The sequence below is a fragment of the Mirounga leonina genome, unplaced genomic scaffold (assembly GCF_011800145.1).
Source record: "Mirounga leonina isolate KUSES-001 unplaced genomic scaffold, KU_Mleo_1.0 Mir_101609, whole genome shotgun sequence".
Classification (NCBI taxonomy): domain Eukaryota; kingdom Metazoa; phylum Chordata; class Mammalia; order Carnivora; family Phocidae; genus Mirounga; species Mirounga leonina.
In genome coordinates, this window is record NW_023270164.1 from 10,830,742 (window position 1) to 10,851,778 (window position 21,037).

At 45.4% G+C, this 21,037-nt stretch overlaps 1 protein-coding gene and 1 pseudogene across 4 annotated transcripts in view; one reads left to right on the top strand and one right to left on the bottom strand.

Annotated features, from left to right (window-relative positions):
* CHST7 (carbohydrate sulfotransferase 7) overlaps positions 1 to 21,037 on the top strand; it is a 28,402-nt gene that overhangs the window by 4,865 nt on the left and 2,500 nt on the right. Inside the window, exon 2 of one of the 4 annotated variants that reach the window (XM_035003650.1) lies at positions 7,667 to 8,075. The exons of 2 other annotated variants lie outside the window; for them this stretch is intronic. The gene's annotated coding sequence lies outside the window, so the exon portion shown is untranslated. Of the gene's footprint in view, positions 1 to 7,666; positions 8,076 to 10,369; positions 11,840 to 21,037 lie in introns of those variants that run through there. One more of the 4 variants, XR_004678975.1, reaches the window with a different exon arrangement.
* LOC118009569 lies at positions 19,439 to 19,687 on the bottom strand (annotated as a pseudogene).

The window sequence follows — 21,037 nt, forward strand, 5'->3', positions numbered from 1 at the left end:
AGGAAAAGCCGGGCCGGGTGGGCGGAAGTGACTTAAGTTTCCATTCATTATTTTATAGTGTAATCCAGTATTCCCCTGGGATGAAGCTCTGAGGACAAAGTTGAAGATGTTAATGAGGATGGATTTGGTGGTTGTTTCATAGACCAGGGCTGCAGATGCTTTCGGAAGCTGACTGATTTTTCTCCCAGTAATCAAGGGGTTTTCGTGGTCAGTTTCTGTAATTGCTAGGAAGTCTGCGTTCTTTCCTGATTTCCAGAGCAAAGGAAGGTAAGGCACAGGGTGACTTGTCACATCTTAACAAAAACATCCTTTCATCTGCTAATCCTGTTTTTGCAGATGTAAGTAGCATAATGGCCCCTCACCCTCCCTCCCAGGCCTGGGGGAAAGCCTCTCTGGGACGAATTCTGCAGCATTTTTATGGCTTTAAGAACTGACGATCTCCCAGAAATCTTCATTGTTTTCATTTTTTACTAGCATTTGCTGAGCTCAGACTGGGGTGAAGAAAGAAAGAGAATAGAGAGGAGGGTAGAGGGTACAATCTGCACCCTTCCCTTAGGAAGTTAGAATCTGGGTGCGTGACATCGGTGCCGCTGTTCCGAAGGCCAGTGAGGCTTCCTTTGCAGGGCGGCAGGGACATCTGGGAGCAAGCTCTAGGCTCTTTCCCTACGTTGGTGACTGAGCCCTTCTTCCCACACTTCTGCTGGAATTATTGGGCACTTACCATGTCGCCATCAGCCAGTGGATTCATCATAATGCGTGTATTCCTGGTTCCTAGAAAGATAACCTTACTGATACACTGAGGGGTTGCCAAAAAATCTGCCCCACTCTCCTCTGCGGAAGGGGATGGGTCCCCCTGTGCCGCACGCCGAGGTAAGCATTGTACAGGTGTCATTACTTTGGCCTAGCATCGGTTTTACAGATGAATCCGGGACTCAGAGCTCTAGGTCAGGTAACCTGCCCAAAGTCACACCTGGCCTGGCGAGGGTGGGGCAGCGTGGGTGTTAGAGCCCGGCGCTCAGCATCTCTCCTTACCCGGCCCCCTTCGTGTCCCCTCGCAGCACCTTTGGGACCTGGGCCAGGCCAAGAGGCTAGGCTGGGGTGGAAAACACACTTAGCCTTACTATGCATAAGCTCCAGCTGCTGAGCGAATCAATAAAATACCCCTGAGCTGCCGGGAGCACCTGCGCAGGAAAGCCGGCGACTCGGCAGCCGCCCTCCCCCGGGCTGGCCTTCCCGCGGGGCATCATCCACACCCGGTAACTGAACCCACGACGGGAGTTGGCTCCTTGGTGAGTCACAAATACAGCAGGTGGAGTTGCTGCACAAAGGAAACTTTATTTGCATCAAATAAGATCACGGGCAATAACTTCCAGTAAGATCACATCAAATAAGATCACGAGCAATAACTCCCCGAGCAAGGGTGAATGGGTTCCTTTTGTTTAGGGTTAGGATGAATATTTAGGTAGGGGAGCCTTGGGGTCATCTGTAGAGGCGGGCATAAGGCCGCGCATGCGCCTTAAGGACACCTGCCGATACACACCTGTTACGTAAGGGAGGCTTGTGCTCCTCCTTGGGCGGAGATCTTGGTATTACAACGAGGTACAAGTAGTTGTCGGTCATTCTAGAGGTCACTCCGTGGTCATCGGCACAGGTGCGAGTGGGGCTGGGGGGCGGTTATGCTCAAACTGGCCTAGGCGGTCTTGTCCGGCTGGAGGTCTCGTCGGGGCGGTCGCTATAGTTCGAGGGGTGTTTTTGGTCTCCATTTGCCTGAGTTAAGAGAGAAGCCTGGAAGAAGAGCTTAAGGAAAAACGTGGGACAAGGGTCAGTGAGTACAAGCAGGTGGCAGTCAACGTCAGGCCTCGGGGGTCTAGCTGGTGACACCCCCAGCCCAGCGGGGGGTGGGGGGGCTGCCCCTGAGTTAACCAGATCAGCTTCTGGCCGGCGCATACCTGACAGCCAGGATATGGCAGGGAAGGAGTCAGGGCACCATTTTTCAGGCCTGGGTGGGGACCACAGCACCCTAAACCAAGTCACCAAGGACTCAGGCCCTTTGCTGTCTTTGCCACCGTCTTGGCTTTCCTTCTGCGGCGTCTCCTCCCGCTGTCACAAGATGGTAGCCTCAGCTGCAAGCATCACTTCCTCACAAAGCTATGCAGGGTTGTTAAAACGCAGGAAGGAAGGAAGGAAGCTGGTTAGTGAGTAAGGAAGGGGTGGAGGAGTTTTCCCTCGTGTGTCTCGCCTTCAATCTGGTTATAAAACCTTCCCAGAACCGCCCGCCCCCAGCCGACGTCCTTTTATTATTTCTCACTGGCTGGCACTCGTTCACATGGCCCGCACGAGCCCAGTAACTGGCAAAAGGGAAAACGGGATGGTCAGTCATTGGCTTAGACCCGTGGTTCTCGGCCCTGGCTGAGCATTACATTCACCTGAGGGGCTTTTTTTTAAATTAATGTCAGTGCCTGGGCTCCACCCCCCCAGGGATTCTGATTTCATTGGTCCGGGGTGGGGTCCAGGCATTGGGATGGTCCAAAAGCTCCCCAGGTGATTGTGCGGGCCGGCCGAAGTCGAGAACCGCAGACCTGACCAGTCCTGGTCCGTCGCCCGGGCGGGTTTGTTGCCCCTGGAGTAAGATCCAGGTGGGGGCCTGGAGGGCTGTGGGTGAGCAGCGAAGTGTGTGCCACCGCATTTTAGGTAAAGGAACTTGGAGCTGTGAGGCTCCAAGCAGCTGGAGGGTGTTAATATGGAAGGGGAAAAACTCTTCAATTATCCACGGCTCCACTTATCACCCTCTCACATTCCTTTAAATGCTTTGCTGTCCTGGCTTCTTACCTAATGATCCATCATTGTACACACTATCCAAACAGATGGATGTGCTGTCCTGTCCTTTTCAGCATGTCTCCCCTTGACCTCCCCCGGGGGAGGCCCCAAGATTTCATTCCGGTAGGCATTTAAGACACCTTGGTCTTTGTCCTTGACAAGATAAATGGACCCCCCTTTTTTTTAAGGATTTTATTTATTTATTTGAGAAAGAGAGAGCATGAGAGGGGAGAGGGTCAGAGGGAGAAGCAGACCCCCCACTGAGCAGGGAGCTTGACGCAGGACCTGATCCCAGGACTCCGGGATCATGACCTGAGCTAAAGGCAGTCACTCAGCTGACTAAGCCACCAGGCGCCCCAGATGGACCCTTTGAATGAATTGAGGAAAGGAGGTAAGTGCACTGTAAACTAATAACCCAACGATCAGAAAGCTTTCTTTCTAAGGAAACCATCCAAACAGAAAAAGAAATGACCAGCTACCACCAAATCCCCACCAAAGCGTTTTCAAAGTCGTTCCATCTTAATCAGGATACTATGCCCCAAACGGCTTATGCATAAATATCATTCAAAGGAGAACCTCTTGCCTAAACACAGAACAGGCATTCGTTAAACATTGTCCCCACATAGACTTTCTCATTCAACAAAATCCATTTAAACCCCCCGGTCAGGGGCGCCTGGGCGGCTCAGTCAGTTAAGCGTCTGCCTTCAGCTCAGGTCGTGATCTCAGGGTCCTGGGATCAAGTCCTGCAACAGGTTCCCTGCTCAGTGGGGAGTCTGCTTCTCCCTCTCCCTCTGCCCCTCTTCCTGCTCTCTCTCTCAAATAAATAAATAAATAAGATCTTAAAAACTCCCGATCATAAGTCGAGGCAGGTGTTGTATTCAAGCCAGAGGGCTGGAAATTAGGATGGGGTATGTTTTTTTTAAAAACACACCCACATCCGGGGCGCCTGGGTAGCTCAGTCGTTAAGCGTCTGCCTTCGGCTCAGGTCATGATCCCAGGGTCCTGGGATCGAGCCCCGCATCGGGCTCCCTGCTCGGCGGGAAGCCTGCTTCTTCCTCTCCCCCTCCCCCTGCTTGTGTTCCCTTTCTCGCTGTGTCTCTCTGTCAAATGAATAAATTAAAAAAAAACAACTTTAAAACACACCCACATCCAAATCCTATTATCCCCTTGTGAGGTTAGTGCTGCCTTTGATCAAGACGTAATTGGAGCTCCTCTGTGGGGCTGCCTTCCTGGGCAGGAACCCCTCAGGTGCTGGTGGATTTGGTGTTTAGGGAAAAATCAAGACTCCTCCAGTCTGGTGAGTGAGGCCCGGGAGGAGGCTGGCCCTACCAAAGTGAGGTGTGGCCACGAGATAGTTACAGAGTCATTCCTTAGGGCATAGGAAATCAGTTTTTATGTTAGGGGGTGGGAACCCAGGCTTTAGGCCTGACTCTCCTGGTTACTTCTTGATTGACAAGAAGTATCTTGTCAATAGGCAAGCCCCTAAACCTTTTTGGCTTTAGTGTTCTTGCCGGTAAGAACAGAGGTTAAGAGGATTTCCGGGGTTTCTTGGAGCTAAGGGGAGGTGACGTTTATTGCATGCCTGTCTTGAGCACTGTGTTACTTGTTCCACGCGTGTTGTGTGGAGTTAGTCCTCATCGCAGGTGCATGAGGTACATAGCATCCCCGTTTGCAGATGGCGAAACAAACCCAGAGAGGTTGGGTAATTGTCAAGGCTAACACAGCCAGCGGATTGAAATCAGGTGCTATGTTGAAACTAGCGCCCCCAATTTTTTTTTTTAGAAATAATATAAACACATGGTGGAGAAAGAGTTTAAAAGTTATATAAGGATATAAAATACCCACCAGTCTTACTTTCCAGAAGCAGCCACATGTATTTCCTAGAAGAAATAACATTTCTTGCGGTATTTGTCTAGAAACGTTTTCTGCAAATTCAAACGTATTTTGCCCTCTTTGGGATAGTTAAATCTTTTTTTTTTTTAAGATTTTATTTATTTATTTGAGAGAGAGAGAGACAGAGAGCACGAGAGGGAAGAGGGCAGAGGGAGAAGCAGACCCCCTGCTGAGCAGGGAGCCCGATGCGGGACTCGATCCCCGGACTCCAGGATCATGACCTGAGCCGAAGGCAGTTGCTTAACCAACTGAGCCACCCAGGTGCCCGGGATAGTTAAATCTTTTCAATTTTAATTCCTTAAAAATTTTTAATTGAGATAGAATTGACTGAGAACATCGTGTTAGTTTCAGGGCCACGGCATAGCGATTCCGTATTTGTGTCTATTGTGAAAGGATCACAGCCTAGTTAACCCGTCACCACGTGCAGTTACCATGTTTCTCCTTGTGATGAGGACTTTTAGGATCTACTCTCTTACCAACCTTGAAATATGCCATACAGTATTATTAACGACAGTCACCGTGCTGTACACCACATCTCCATGAATCCCTCATTTTAGACCTGGAAGTTTGTGCCTTACGACCGCCCTTCACCCGTTTCTGTCCATGAGTTTGTTTTTAGATTCCACATCTAAGGAAGGTCCTACAGTATTTGTCTTTCTCTGACTTCTTTCTTTTTTTTTTTTTTTTTTAAAGATTTTATTTATTTATTTGAGAGAGAGAATGAGAGAGAGCACATGAGAGGGGGGAGGGTCAGAGGGAGAAGCAGACTCCCTGCCGAGCAGGGAGCCCGATGCGGGACTCGATCCCGGGACTCCAGGATCATGACCTGAGCCGAAGGCAGTCGCCCAACCAACTGAGCCACCCAGGCGCCCTCTCTGACTTATTTCATAGGCATAATGTCCTCAAGGTCCCTCCAGACTCCCACAAGGGACAAGATTTCCTTCTGGTTTATGGCTGACTGATAGCCCACTGTATATAGACGAGCCAAGTTGCCTCTGTGCATTCAGCCCTTGATGGGCGCTTGGGTGGCTCCCACGCACTGGCCATTGTGAATAATGCTGCAGTGCACGTGGGGGAGCAGATCTCTTTTTGAGTTAGTGTGTTTGTTTCCTTTGCATAAGTACCCAGAAGTGGAATTCCCGGATCATATGGCAGCTCTATTTTTAATTTTTTTGAGGCACCGCCACACCATTTTCCATCAAGTGGCCGCACCAGTTTCCATTCTCCCCATTTGTAGGCAGTCGCGGTGCTTGGCTGTACTGGATTTCTGCTCCTATCTACTCAAGTCCAGAAACCTGATAGTGACGATGAGATTATCCAAAACGTGACTTTGAAGAAGGTGGTGAAGAGAATTCACAAGTTCCAGATTCTCAATCACTATTTTGGTTTTTTCTTTTTTTAATATTTTATTTATTTATTTGCCCGAGAGAGAGAGAGAGAGAAAGAGAGAAAGCACAAGCAGGGGGAGTGGCAGGCAGAGGGAGAGGGAGAAGCAGACTCCCCGCTGAGCAGGGAGCCCGATGCGGGGCTCCATCCTGGGACCCCGGGATCACGACCCGAGCTGAAGGCAGATGCTTAACCCACTGAGCCACTCCGGCGCATCTAAACCACTGTTTTGGAGAAGTACTTGAAGTCGGTCAGGCGCTGCAGAGAACACACCCGGAGAACTTGTTCGCTGCTTTCTGGCCCCCTCACCACCAGTTCCTGGCCACCGGCCAAGGGCCCGAATAGCACCTGTGTTTGAAGAGTCTCCGGACGGACTGCATTTAACAACTAATAAGGACATGTTTTTCTTTCCGTAAACCAGTTAGTTAGATTTTTAGGAACTTTTTCAGTATCTCTGTGCCTGTTAAAGAGGGGAGGGGAGGTTGCTTTTCGCTCTAAAACTTTAGTTTTCAAAAAATGTGGACTTTTTCTCGACTAAAATTGTATATGCTCTTTGGTAATTTGAAAGTCTGAGAATACCGGCTGCTGACTGTTGCCATCCTCTTCTCACAAAATTATTTTCCATTTTTCTATGGAATGTTCCAACAGCTAACAGTGTCTAAAGTGCTGCCGAGCTCAAGCATTTGTCCTTTAGAAGGATCGGTAATGTTTAGGGAAAGATTTATGGGCTTAAGCCTGGAACTGAATGCCTGCTCACTGTAATAAATCTGTACCTGTTCATACTAAACTTACTGATGAATTATTGAGCTTTTGCTTAGGGGTTTTTCTGATGGTCTTTTATGAATAATCTTTTCTAAGGCACTGTTCCCTTGCCTTTTTTGTACCAGTATTTCAGAAACTAGTGGACTCGATTCCTCTGCTTCCACTAAATCCAGTTGTGACAAAATCTTATTTGTGACGTATGATCTAAAGGTTATAGAAATAGGGGCGCCTGGGTGGCTCAGTCGGTTGAGCATCCGAGTCTTGATTTCGGCTCAGGTCGTGATCTCAGGGTCGTGAGATCGAGCCCCACGTCAGGCTCCGTGCTCAGCGGGGACTCTGCCGGAGATTCTCTCTCCCTCTTCCCTCTGCCACTCCCCTTCTCTGAAAAATATAAATTAAATAAAATGTATTTAGTTTTTAAAAAAAAATAAAGGTTACAGAAATAAAATAATGAAACCTAGTAAAACACCATAGGAGTGTATTATAACATATTTAACTAGTTCCTAGTCCCAATATGTCATTGCTACATTTTTAATAGTGTTGTGTGCACACATGTAAGTGTATCTCTGAGAAAAACAGCTACAGTAGGGTGACCCTTATGTGGCCAAGGGTGGTGTACATGTTTTGCATTTTGAGAGGTGAAGTTCTTCAAGGTTGTACCAGTGTTCAACTCCCCGCAGCTGTTTCTGGGAGTGTCTGTTTCCCAGACTTTCCCCAGCGTGGATTTTGCCAAATGGTTTCATTTCGGCTAGTGTGGCGGGTGGAAAAGCGCTTCCTCCCCGAACCCTGCCTCTCTCTGACCCCACAGCGCGTCTCAGACGGTGAAGGAGCGCCCATACCTTGGGTTGTGGTGACCAGGATGCCCAGATGAAATCGCCTTCTTAGCCCTCCTGCAGCCCCCGTGTATTTGGCAAGCGGCATTCCTGTGATCCTTTTGAAGGACTGGATACACTTTGAAACAAAAACGATCACCTTTTCATGAAGCCACACCGATGCACGCCGGCGGCTTTAGCAAGCTCCTTGTCAGGATGGCCTTCTGGTGCGGACGCCGGGGGTCGTACCTGTGGACTGGAGCTTCCGCTATTTCAGGACACTCTCACTGGGGGAATGTGGCTGATTTTCAATAAGGTTTAACCCTTGCTCCATTTTTCTCTGTGCTCCTGAGAGCCCTCTTCGTAGTCTGGGGTGGGGGCGGGGGTGGGGGGCAGAAGTGCCCATTTGCAGTTGTCGAGACAGGATTCAGAGGGTTTTCGAAGAGGTTTTTTTTTTTTTTTTTTTAGCCTCGGCAGAGATTTTCTTCCCATGAATACAAATGTAATATAAATAGTCCGCGCGATGCTTTTAAAAAACATTTATAAGAACCTGGCTTAAAATTCCTCAGTCTGCCTTTTCTCAGGCTGCCCTCCGCCTGAACAGCCGAGAGAAGAATAGAAACTAAAAAAGCTAAGCTGGTCTCGCTTTTGTGGCCCTGCTGGCCCAGTTGAACAAGGTGACTTAGAAATGAACCCCTCTGTGCCTCTCTGCCAGGTCTCCTGGCTCCTCAGCCTCTTACCCCGAAGTGGAGCTGAAGGAATCTGCTCTGTTGAAAGAGACATTTCTGCCTCCGTGCGGTATGGGATCAGCACAGTAAGGACTAAGAAACAGCCCTGGCCCAGGTTCAAGAGCACGGGGAAGTGGAGAACCGTTTGGGAGCTGAACAGGAAGCAGTCTCAGTTGGAGAAAAGTCGCAGAGCTCAGTGATGCCTTCATGAGAATTGGAGCCCTTCAGCTTTGCTCCCCGCCCCCCCTCCCCCCCACCCCCAGCCTGCAGGCACCACGCCAGCGTCCGTCCGGGTGTGACATCTGCAGCTGGCCTCGGTCACATTAAAGACCGTCGTGCGGGATGCCGAGCAGAAACTGGGGCATCAGCCGACAGTGGATAGTTTTCAGTTAGGGGGTTAAGAGGCGGTAAGGGACGACCACCACGTTTGACCTCGAGGACCACCGTGTTCAGGGTGAGCAGACTCCCCTCCCCTGAAATCAACGCGAGTGGCAAGGAGCTTTGCCGTAGAGCGACATTCTGGAAACAGCCACTGAGGCAGACGGGGTTTTGCGCGTGGAATGGAAGCCCTTTCTGTTAAGCCTTTCAGGCAGGTGTTCAGAGGAGCCCCAGAAGGCACAGGGCGCGCCGTGAGGACGCAGGGCAGTCCCCGGGCCCTGCCAGCAAGAGGCCTCAAATCTGGCCTGACATGCACAATGTCTAGAGGGCCAGTTGGGAGAGGTGAATGTTGTGTGATGGACGTCCCTTGGTCATGGCAACCAGCAGGCTGGAAGCAGAGAAACCAGCCATAACAGAAAGTCAGAAATAGAACAACGACAGAATCATTTGTGAGGTATGGGGAGCAGGTAGGGGCTCGAGACTGTGCGTTCTTTTGTAGAGATGGCAAACTGAGGGACGGTAGGAGCAGCCCCCACATGAACTTGGGGGGGCTAACCGAAGCAGTTCTTAGAGAACATACAGCTCAGGGGAGCAGTAGGGAAAAAGGCCCCAGAGCTTTTGAGGTCACTCTCCCCCCATGACTGAGACCAGGCTTGACGGGAGAGGGCTCGTCACGGCTGCGGAGAGATTATGGGAACAGTAAGCCAAAAAGACTAAAACCAAGATAATGTTTTTAAAAATAGGACTTCCGAGACTCTTAACTCTGGGAAACAAACTGAGGGCTGCTGGGTGGGTGGGGAGGTGGGTGGGGGGCTGGGGTAACGGGGGGATGGGCACGAAGGAGGGCACGGGATGGGGTGAGCACTGGGTGTGATACGCAGCTGATAGTTTAGTGAACACTACACCTGAAACTAGTGATGTACTATCAGTTGGCTAATTGAATTTAAATTAAAAAACCAAAACAGACAAAAATAGGACTCCTTTCATACAGCCCAGAGCTGGCATATGTTGAATATTCGGATTTTAAGAGCAATAAAAGTAGATGCTGTTTCTTGCTCTAATAAAGGGTATCACCAACAGGGATGTAATAAAGGAAAATAATACATTTTTCAGGTTCTGCAAACAACTGTTGCCTTTCTGTGCACTCTGCCCCCCTCCCCCCGCCTCCCCCAGCTAGGGATGGCAAGGGGGGGACTGTTTTGCAAAGAAGAGAGACGGTTGGCTGAAAAGAAACACACACAAACACACCCTGCCAAAGAACAACAGAATTCCTAGCATTATTGAATGCCTTTTAAATTTATTTTTGTTCTATTTTTATTTCTCAGCAAAGGGAAAGTGAAATAGTTTCGAGCTCCAGAGAAATTCATGCCCTGGTCCTAAATATGGCAATCTCTGGCGGTCCTGCGGGCCCGGGAGAGGACTGGTTTACCCGCTCCGACCTCCCGTGCCAAAATGAACCTGCTCTCAGCTGCTGTGCCATTTGCTTTTTAAAGATGTATTTATTTATTTGGGAGAGCGAGAATGAGCGAATGAGCCGGGGTGGGGGGTGCAGAGAGAGAGAGGGAGAGAATCTCGAGCAGACTTCCCAGCTGAGTGCAGAGACCCACCCCAGGGACCCCCTCCACTCCCCCAACCTTCATCCACTCCATTAACCAATAGCCCCTGTGGGGGCCAGAGGGCTGCCTGAATGACAGATCCAAGCTCCGGCACTTCCTAGCCCCGAGCCCCCACTAACCGGGGCTGCCCCCACTTGGTAGATGACAAACATCTGCAGGTGGGCGAGCAAATGCATATTATAAGATACTGACTCAGTTCCTTTATTTGAGTCAGGAACGACTTTACTCACAAAAGCAATTATGTATGCCAATTAAAATTATACCTCGGAGCAGCTCAATGAAAGGAAAAAACAAAAGCCAACTAAGCAGACTCAGCTGTTCCCAAGTTTCATAAATACTGTTTTGGAGCATATTCATTTTGTTCTCGAGTGAGCTCAGAAACTTGGGATGTTTTTCGCTGGGGGTGGGCATGATCAAACTGGAAGCATGTTATTATTTTATCCTGTCCTATTGAGGAAATAAACGGCCATTTCATTTTGGCCCTGGCTGACTCTGGGGCTTGACCAATGAATGACTCGCATGGGTTGAGGTTTTCCTTGGATTTCTAGAGCAGAGAAGTGAGTCCTTTTCTCTCCCTGTGAGTGGTGAGGGGGTGGGGGGCAGCTCAGCTCCACCTGGGCTGCCCACGTCCCAGCAAGTGGCTTCTCCCCTAGTTTCTCCCCCTGCTCCCCAGGCAAGAGTTCTGTTTGTGGGTTTTTTTCTTTAACTCCGTTTTCACCTGAAGTGAGAGTTGTTTTAAGTAGTAAGTATGACTAGTGCAAATGTACTGGTAACACCCCCCCCCCACACTTAATTTTTCACACGGAAAGTCTGGAAATAATTTATAACATTTATGCTATTTAAGTACATTTCTAGGCAATTTGGGGGGTGCGGTTGCATGAGCTAACTAAATGTTTCCTATGACATTTCGCTTGAGCGTCACAGTGAGGGAAAGCTCGCACTTTGACATTTCTGGGTTTTCAAGTAGTATTTTCACATTATCCCCAAGCAGCTCCCTTAAAAAAGAAAAAAAAAAAACAACCACCCAACTTGATGGCCCCATTGTCGTAAACACTGTCAGTCATTTCCGTTTTCCTTAGCACCGCATTTCACCGATTTGAGGTGAAAACAGGAAGGTTAAGAAAGCTTCGCGGGGGTTAACAGATGATCTTGGGCAGGAACCTCATCCCCAGAGGGTGGGGCCGGGGGAGGATGTTGGGAGAAGCCCCCGCGAGGAGCCGTGGCCGCCGAAGAGGAGGCTAACGCCCGTGCTCGGCCCACTTGTCCTGGACTGGGTCCAGGAGGAAGGCCCTTACAATGGGCCGGAGAGTAATTCGCCCGTGGTGAGGGGCCCGGCTGAATACCCGGAAATCTCAGCCCAAGCCCCAAGCCCCAGGGCCCGGCCCCGGCTCGGAGCATCTGCGAAGCGGCTTTCGGTCGTCCACGCCGGCTGCCTCACCTGGCACACGTGGGTGGACAGCGGCGGGGGGCGGGGGGGGTACCCCCGGAGGCGACGCTGAGAAGCACTTGGAAGAAGGGCGGCTGAAAATCTGCCAGTGCAATTGGAGGAGGGAAGTGAGGTGTCCGTGTAAAGCTGGCAGATGCCCTCGGAGGGGCTGGGCCGGGGGGCGGGGGCCGGGGGGCCGGGGGGCGGGGGCCGGGTTCCTGCCTCCCAACCCGGTGAGGGAGGCCGCCGAGAGCGGCGGGGCTGCGCGTTCCTCTGGGCGACTCGAATGTTCTCAAACTTGAAGGCCAGCAGGAAGGCGACTCTTCCTCCTCCCCCATCCCGGCCTCGAAGGTCGACAAAAGTGTGATTAAAATGCTACGAGTGTCTTCCCGAGTTACTGCACCGTAGCGCCCGGAGCCTCCGCCGAGCCAGCTGCCTGCGGGGCGCAGTGGGGCTCCGCTCCCTTGGAGGGCAGCCAGGCTCTCGGTGGTCGGGCAGCCCGCCGCCTTTAGGGCCCCCGGCTGGTCATTTAAAGACCAGGGGAACTGTCGCAAAGGAGGTCAGATACACCCAGGTCTTTGGAGTATGACTTTGAATCTCTAAGTACATGATCGGTTTTGTTGTTGTTGTTGTTGTTTTAAAGTGCAAGCGAATTTGTGAATTGAGTATTAAGGAAAGACTTCGCACGTCAATGCCACCTATTTTGAAAACAACCCTTTTCATGTGCTTCACCAAACAGTGATATACTGAAATCTCTAGAATTCTGTAAACTGATTGCACTAAGACTGTTTTATTATCTGTTTTCTGTTATCGTACAGGATAGGTCTTTTTATTTTTTTAAAAAGATTTTTATTTTCTTATGAGAGAGAGCACAAGCAGGGGGAAGGACAGAGGGAAAGGGAGAAGCAGACTCCCACCTGAGCAGGGAGCCCAGACGTGGGGCTTGATCCCAGGACCCTGGGATCATGACCTGAGCGGAAGGCAGATGCTTACTTAACCCACTGAGGACCCGGGCGCCCTTAATCTTGAGATTCTTAAAGATTCTCAGTAGTGTGTAGGGTAAGCCTCCTTCCTTGTCTTGGCTGTTATAAATAATGCTGCAATGAACATGGAGATGCGTATATCTTTTTGAGTTAGTATTTTCATTTTCTTTGGATAAATACCCAGAAATGGAATTGCTGGATCTCCTGCTTCTCCCTCTCCCTCTCCCTCTGCCTGCTGCTCTGCCTACTTGTGCTCTGTCAAATAATTAAAAATTTAAAAAAAATCTTTAAAAAAGAATATCCAGAAGGGTCTACACTCATTTCAGGTGCTGGAGGCAGTAGCAAACATTTTTATTTTCCCCAGATTCTGGGTAAATGGGAATTGTTTCAACCAAGAAGTTTAGTAGCTTCAAATTTAATTCTTCATTGTCAAACGCCTAGCAGCTGAAAAAAACGGGGGGGAGCAATGCTAGGTACTTGGTCACTGTAGCTTGCTGGTAAACCAAGGGTCTGGTTTTTAAATTTGCCCACAAAGTTGAATACTTCATAGCTTCAAATGAACAGGGCCCCAAAGTAGTACGAAGAGTGAGATCTGGAGTGAATTAAAATTTTAATCCTGTATCTAAGACACTGGGACTTAAGAATTTGGGGGAACATCACATTAAGAATTCATGGGTATGCTTATGTTTTATTTTATTTTTTTAAATCTTTTTTTTTTAAGGTTTTATTTATTTATCTGAGAGAGAGAATGGGAGACAGAGAGCATGAGAGGGGGAGGGTCAGAGGGAGAAGCAGACTCCCTGCTGAGCGGGGAGCCCGATGTGGGACTTGATCCTGGGACTCCAGGATCATGACCTGAGCCGAAGGCAGTCGCTTAACCAACTGAGCCACCCAGGTGCCCCGGGTATGCTTATGTTTTAAACGCAACCCAAGGGGCACCTGGGCGGCTCAGTCGGTTGAGCATCCAACTCTTGATTTCCGGCTCAGGTCATGATCTCAGGGCTCTCTCTTTGGGCTCTGCGCTCAGTGGGAAGTCTGTTTAAATTCTCTCTCTCCCTCTCCCACCCCCCCCACTTTTGTGCACGTACTCTCTCTCTCAAAAACAAAAACAAACAAACAGAAAACCAAACAAAAAAACCCAAAACCCACAACCCGAAATAATGGGAAAATGTTAGGAAATTAACTGAGAGGTTTTTTAGGTTCTACTTGGGGGGCTGTAGGCTCCATGGAGGCAGACGTCAGAACTGGAAGGTATATGCTGAGCATCCCCGCCCTGGTTCAGTGACGTTCAGGAACTCTGGGAGGACAGGAACCCATTTCCAGTGTGAAGAAGGAAGGGGCCTTGTCAGGTTGCTGTGGGCACACTGTGGGCTGCCCAGCTTGGATTAGCGGGACTTCAGCACAGTTGTTCACGGACCCCCGAGAGGCAGTCACAGAGTTTTCAGAGCTCCTCTCCTCCCACCTTCACCAGCCGGTGATTTGATTTAAAAAAAAAAAAAAATTGAACGTGAGTGAAAAGCAGCTTTCAGGTAGATAAAATGAATTTTTTAAAAGATTTTTAATAAAAGGATTTAGAGAGCACTTTGGGGTCCAGAGGTCGGGCTGGTACTATATCTCCATAAACGGGACATTTGTCAGGACACGGGCTCTGACCAGGCACCATTTCGCACTTGGCGAGCTACTGACAGAAAATCGTCCCGAGTTACTGCCACATTGTTGCTGGTCTTTAAAACAACCCAAATGGAGAACTGAACACATGGCACAAAGAAACGGTGGCAGAGGACCATTTTTTAAATTCGAAATAATTATTGACTCCTAGGAAGTTGCAAAGACAGTAAAGGGAGGTCCAGAGCATCCTTCACCTAGCTTTTCCCAGAGGTCGCATCTTTCACGTAGGTCACTATCAACACCAGGAAGTTGACCTTGGTATGGCCTATAGACCCCAGTTTTCAACGGTTTTTACATGCCCTCATTCTGTGTGTATGTGTGCACACAGACCTGTGGAACCTGATCACGTATAGATATGTGTAAACACTACCACAATCAACATACAGAACTGTTCCACCAGCATAAAGAAAATCTCTTGGGCTACCCCTTAATAATCATAGACCCCACCCCATCCGACCTTTCCTTGGCAAACATTAAGCTCTTCACCATCTCTATAACTGTATAATTTCAAGATTGTTACATAAATGGAATCATGCAGTATGTGACCTTTTGAGGTCATCTGTTCTCCGCATAATTCTCTGGAGGGTCACCAGGTTGTCACGTGTATCAATAGTTCATTCCTTTTCATTGCTGAGTAGTACTCCATGGTATGGATGTGCCACAGTTTAACCGTTAACCCACTGAAGGACATTTGTGTTGCTTCCGGTTTTTAGCTATTACAAATAAAGCTGCTGTGAATATTGGTGTATAGATTTTTGTGCGGACATAACATTTCCTTTCTCTGGGATGAATGCCCATGAGTGCAATTGCTAGATCATATGGTAAATACATGTTTAGTTTTTATAATAAACTACCCAACTGTTTTTGAGAGTGGCTGTACCATTTGACATTCCCACCAGCAGCGTATGAGAGATCAAATTTCTGTGCAGCCTCACCAGCATTTGGTATTGTCACTGTGTTGTGTTTTAGCTCTTCTATTAGGTATGTAGTGGTATGTCCTTGTAGTTTTCATTTGCATTTTCCCAATGGCTAGTGATACTGAACATCTTTTTGTCTGCCTATTTGCCATCCCTCTCTCCTTTTGGTGAAATGTTGGTTCAGGTGTTCTGCCCATTTCCTAACTGGATTGTTTGTTTTTTACTCTTGAATTTTGAGAGTTATTTATATATTCTAGATAAAAATCCTTTGGTAGATATGTGGTTGCAAATATTTTCTCCCAGTCTGTGTCTTGTGTTTTCATCCTCTTAACAAGATCTTTTGCAAACCAAAAATTTGTAAATTTTGATGAGTTCCAACTTAACAATTTTTTCTTTTGTGGACTGTGCATTTTCTGCTGTGTCTCAGAACTCTTTGCCTAACCCGAGGGTCCTGAAGACTATCTCCTGTGTTTTCTGATAAACATTTTGTATGTTTTGTGTTTCCTTATAAATTTTAAGATAAACTTATCTCTATATATATTTAATTATATGATTCATTTTGTGTTAGTTTTTGTTTAAAGTGTGAGATTTAGGTAAAGGGTTAGTTTTTGCCTGTGGACGTCTTAACTGCTTCAGCACCATTTACTGAAAAGACTGTCATTCCTCCAATACATTGCTTTTTCATTTTTGGTCAAAAATCAGTTAGCCGTACACATAGGTAGGTCTATTTCTGGGCTTTTACCGCTCCATTGATCTATGAGTCTGTCCTTCCACCAATACCACACTGTTCTGATTAATGTAGTTATGTGTATCTTAACACTGAATAGAATGATTATTCCAAATTTATTCTTTTCCAGAAAGGTTTTAAGCTATTCTAGTTTCTTTGCCTTACCACATAAATTTTAGAATACGCTTGTCTATATCTACAAAAAGCATTGAGAGACTTTGATAGGAATTTTCTAAAATCTCTGTATAGGTCAATTTGGGGGAGAATTGACATCTTTACTATATAGATCAATTTGAGGGAAAAATGGACATCTTTTACTGTTGAGTCCTCTGATACATGAACATGGTTATGTGTCTCTATTGATTTAGATCTTGTTTGATTTCTTTTATTGGTGTTTTGTAGTTTTTAGCACATAAGTCCTTTACTTGTTAGATTTATATCTAAGTTTTTCATTTCTTTTGAGTGATTGTAAATAGTATGAGTTTTAAAATTCAGTTTTAAAATGTTCATTTCTGGTATATATAAATCATATAGATATTTAATATTGATCTTGCATCCTGCAAACTTGCTGAATTCACTTATTAGTCGTGTGTGTGTGTATTCCTTGGGATTTTCTATGTATATAATCATATCACCTGCAAATAGGGACAGTTTTATTTCTTCCTTTCCTGTAACCATGGCTTTTATTCCCTTTTCTTGCCTTATTTCATTGGCTAGGACTTCTAGTATTATGTTGAATAAGAATGGCAAATGCAGAGGTCTTTGCCTTGTTCCTGATCTTGGGGGGTGAGAAGGCATTCAGTCTTTCACCATAAAGAATGAGGTTAGGTGTAGGTTTATGTAGAATTTTTAAAAATCAAGTTGAGGCATTTTCCTTCTATTCCTAGTTTGCTGAGAATTTCTATTCTATATTTCTATAATAGAAATTCTAACATCTGAACAGATGTTAAATGCCTTTAACGGATGGAAGTGCTTTTTCTGCATCAATTGATGTGATTGTGTGATTTTTCTTCCTTAGCTTATTAATATGGTGGATCACATGATTGATTATTGAAACTGAACCATCTTTGCCTTCTGGCATAAACCCCACTTAGTCATGATATATAAATTTTTTCACATATTGTTGAATTTGATTTACTAATACTTTGTTGAGGATTTTTGCATCTAAGTTCATGAGAGATACTGTTTTCTTTTTTTTGGTATTTGTCTAGTTTTGGTATCAGGTAATGCCTCATAATTTTGTGGAAGAGATTGTGTAGAATTAGTGTTAATTCTACTTTAAATATTTGGTAGAATTCTCCATTGAAAGTATATAGGCCTGGAGATTTCTTCTTTGGGAGTTTTTTAACAATTAATTACATTTTTAATAGCTATCTAACTTCAAATTATCTACTTCATATTGGATGAATTATGGTAGTTTGTGCTTTTTGAGGAATTGGTCCATTTCATCTAAGCTGTCAAATTTATGTATGTAGAATTATTTTTAGTGTTTTTTTATCCTTTCAATGTCTGTGAGTTCTGCAGTGGAATTCCCTGTTTCATTGCTGATAATAGTAATTCGTGTCTTCTCTTTTTTTGTTTTTAGCCTTGGTGTAGAGATTTATCCAAGTCTTAATCTTTTCAAAGACCCAACTTTTTGTTTTGATGATTTTTCTCTATTGTTTTTCTGTTTTCAATTTTACTGATTTCTGCTCTTGTTTCCCTCTGATTGACTTGTGTTTATCTTCTTCCAGTTTCTGGAGGTGGGTGTTTAGATTACTGATTTGAGACCATACATCATTTGTGTCAGCATCTAATACTATAAATTTCCCTCTCAGCACTGCTTTGGTTGTGTCTCACAAATTTTGATATGTTGCATATTCATTTTAATTCAATATATTGTTGTTTAATATTCCATGGATTATTTAGAATTCTGTGTGTTCTTTAATTTCCAAGGATCTGGAGAATTTCCTGCTCTTTCTGATTTTGATTCCATCATTAGTGAACACACTCTGTATTATTATTTCAATTCTTCAAAATCTGTTCAGGTTTGTTTTACGAACCAGGATATGGCCTGTGCTGTGAATGTTCCATGCATGCTTAAAAAAAATGTGTCTCGGGGCGCCTGGGTGGTTCAGTCAGTTAAGCATCTGCCTTCAACTCAGGTCATGATCTTGGGGTCCTGGGATCGAGCCCCATGTCAGGCTGCTTCTCCCTCTGCCCCACCCCCCGCTCATGTTCTCTCTGTGTGTGCCTCTCTCTCAAATAAATAAAATCTTTAAAAAATGAATGTGTTTCTATTGTTATTAGGTTGAGTGTTGTATAAATGTCAGTTCGGTCTTGTTTGGGTGATGGTATTATATAGTTCCTTCTATCACTGTTAATTTTCTGTCTAGTAATTCTATTAGTTGTTGAGAGAGAGGTATTAAAGTTTCCAAGTATAATGTGGACAGGTCTACTTCTCCTTTCTGTTCCTTCAGGTTTGCTTCAGAAAATTGGAAGTTCTGTTGTTTGCTGCATATGTAGACATTTTGGATTGCTATGTCTTGTTGGTGGGTTGAGCCTTTTTACCATTATGTACTCTCCTTTGTTGTCCCTGGTAATTTTCTTTGCTCCAATGTTTATTTTATCTGATATTAATATAACCGCTCTTCTCTTTTCTGATTATTTTGAGAGAGAGAGAGAGCATGAGGGGTTGGGAGGGGCAGAGGAAGAGGGAGATAGAAAATCTTAAGCGGGCTCCACACCTAGCACAAAGCCTGATGAGGGGCTCAGGCTCATGACCCTGAGATCATGACCTGAACCAAAATCAAGAGTCAGATGTTTAACCGACTGAGCCACTCAGGTGCCCTTTTTTCCTGATTTTTTTATTGAGATATAATTCACATACCACAGAATTCACCCTTTAAAGTGTTTGATTCAATGGCTTTTAGTACATTCAGAAAGTTGTGCATTGATCACCACTAATTCCTGTTTTTCTGATTATTGTTTAAAAAATGGAAAAACCGGGGCGCCTGGGTGGCTCAGTTGGTTAAGCGACTGCCTTCGGCTCAGGTCATGATCCTGGAGTCCCTGGATCGAGTCCTGCATCGGGCTCCCTGCTTGGCAGGGAGTCTGCTTCTCCCTCTGACCCTCCCCCCTCTCATGTACTCACTCTCTCTCATTCTCTCTCTCTCAAATAAATAAATAAAATCTTTTAAAAAAAATAATAAAAAAAATTAAAAATGGAAAAACCAAAATTCAACTTTCATTCAGTAAATATCCTTTGGTCCTTATGCAGTTTTGTTGCAGAAAGTGAAGCCCGTGATTTTAGAACAATGATAGCAGTCTATCAACCAATCAGTTTTCACACAGTTTCAATAATTGTAGCAATTTCTTTGAACTGCCTGTAGAAATTCTGAAATTGTCATTTCAAAGGACTTGTTCTTTACTTGGCCTGAATGATCTGCCACTTTTAGCATCACTGCAACATAAGGACACTTAGTGATCTGCAACTGTCTGAGCTTACAACCGTGCCCAGTTTCAACTGCAAACCTATAAGCTGGTTGGTGACATCAGACTTAGCATATGGCAGTAGCTCACTAGACCCCTTCATGACAAGTGTCCAGGACTCACAGCACCAACTCCTCTTTCAATTCATGTTTATATGGCACATTCTTTTCATCCTTTTACTTTCAACCCACCTATATCGTATTTGAAGTGAATTTCTTGTAGACAGCATTTTGTTGGGTCATGTTTTAAAACCATTCTGCTGGTCTCTTTTTGTATATTTGTGAATTTAGACCATTTATATTTAATGTGACTATTGATCTTATAGGGCTTAAATTTGCTATTTTTAAAACTTGATTTCTGTTTGTTCCCTCTGTTTATTGTTCCCATTTCCCTGTTTGTGTTTTCCTATGAGTTTTGTGAATAATTTTAAGAACTTCATTTTACCTGCAGCATTTTAAGGTATTTTTGTTTGTATGCTTATTTTAGTGCTTTTGCAACTAATCGCAATCTACTGGTCTCAACATTTCACTACCTCAAGTGGAAGTATACAAACTTCATGTCCCTTTAGGTTCCTTTATCCTGTCCCCTTTGTAATTCTCTAGTATTTTTTTTTCTATATATGTTGAGAACTACGTCATACAGTGTCATAATTTTTGCCTCAACTATCAAATATAATTCTTTAAACTCAAGAGGATAGTCTGTTAAATTTGCTCCTATTTTCTGTTGTTCTGTCTTCATTTGTGATGCTTTGTTTCCTTCTTTTATCATTTCCTTTCTGTTGGAAGAACTTCCTATAGTGGTTCTTCGTACTACAGCAGTTCTGTTAGCAACACATTCTTAGTTTTCCTTCATCTGAGAATGTCTTTATTTCACCTTCATTCCTGAAGGATATTCTTGTGGAATATAGAACTCTGCATTGGCGATTATTTTCTTTCAGCACTTGCAAAGTATTGTGCCACTTCCTCCGGCCTCCATGTTTTCAGATATGAAATCCACTGACATTCAAAGCCTTGTTTCTGTAAGTAATGCATCAGTTCTCTCTAGTTGCTCTCAAGATTTTTTTCTTTGTCTTCCCTGAAGTTGGATTATGCTGTATCCTGGTGTAGATTTCTTTGTGTTTCACTCAGCCCCTTGAATCTGTAGGTTTACATCTTTTGCCAAATTTGGGAAATTTTCAGCCATATTTCTTCGAGTACTTTTTTAAGCTTCAATCTCTTGTCCTTCTCTTTTTGGAACTCTGATGAAATGAGAATAGGTCAGTTATTGTAGTACCACAGGTCCCTGAGGCTCTGTTCATCCTTTTTCACTCATTTTCTCTCTGCTATTCATATCAGATAATTTCTATAGCTGTCTTTTCAGATTCACTAATTCTTTACTCTGTCATCTCTATTCTGCTATTGAACCCATCCAGTGAGGTTTTAAAATTTTGGTTATTGTACTTTACAGTTCTAAA